A 1,261-nucleotide genomic window follows, 5' to 3' on the forward strand; every position below is an offset into this window, starting at 1 on the left:
GATTAATTGCTGCCATTATATTTATTTTTTTGTGGTGTTGCTACTTCTTCTGTTTGTCTCCCTTTGTTGAATTCATGATTTTTATGTTCTGTCTTGTGAGTTTCCTCATACTTTTAACATTTTCATGTTCTTCTTGGATTTTCACTCTCTTGGTATGTTGTGAAGTGTTAATTTTCTTTGAGGTTGCCTCATAGTCCATTAACTTTTCTGACCATTTAGTGCAGTCTATTTTATCCTGCAATCAACCTGACCTTCTCACTATCTGGATCTCTGTTCCTACATGTTTACCTTCTTTTACATTGTACTGATTTTGATCATAGACTGACCTCCCAGATTCTCTGAGTTTGTTCTTATAGTTTTGTTCTGTTAACAACTCTTCTTTCTGTTGACTTAATTCAAGGAGGTGCTGCCATGTCTGTCAATCTCTGGTTGTTGTCTGTTCTTGTTGGTTCTCAGTCCACAGAACTCCCTTTAGTATGTTTTGTAGTGCAGGGTTGGCTTTGGTAAAGTCCCTTAGATTCTGTTTATCCTGAAATGTTTTGATTACACTATCATATTTGATTGATAGTTTTGCTGGATAAAGGATTCTTGTTTGACAGTGGGTTTTTTTTTGGGGTTTTTTTCAGGGTTTTATATATGTCTCCCCATTGCCTTCTTGCTTACATGGCTCCTGTTGAGAGATCCGAGCTTAATCTGACTTGCTTGCCTTTGTATGTGACACTTCTGTTTTTTCTGGCTGCTTTAAGAAGTGTCTCCTTATCTTTGAGTTTGGAGAACTTGTCTGTGATGTGTCTTGGTGGTTTTCTTTGGAGGTCTACCCTTCCTGGAGTTCGTTTAGCTTCTTGAATGTTTATCTTTTTGCTTTTCAGGTTGTTAGAGAAATTTTCTTCCAGCAGTTTTTCGGCTATTTCCTCTGTGGACTTGTGTGATTCTTCTTGTTCTGGAATGCCAATAATTCTTAAGTTACTCCTCTTCATGTTGTCCAACATGAATCGTAGACCTTCCTGAGAATTCTTTATCCTTTTTTGTGCTTGTTCTTCTATCTTAGTGGTATTGAGAGATTTGTCTTCCAGCTCACTGGTTCTGCCTTCCATCTCATCTATTCTACTCCTGTGCCCTTTCAGAGTGCTCTCTATTTCTGTTATTTTGTTATTGATCACTTGGACCTCTTTCTGTAGGTTTTGAATTGTTTCCAGTGCTGTATCTATCTTATTTGATTGCTCCTGTAGCACTTTCCTGGCTTCTGCTTTATTTTTCTCAA

Source organism: Chrysochloris asiatica, unplaced genomic scaffold (genome assembly GCF_000296735.1).
Source record: "Chrysochloris asiatica unplaced genomic scaffold, ChrAsi1.0 scaffold00193, whole genome shotgun sequence".
NCBI classification, from domain to species: domain Eukaryota; kingdom Metazoa; phylum Chordata; class Mammalia; order Afrosoricida; family Chrysochloridae; genus Chrysochloris; species Chrysochloris asiatica.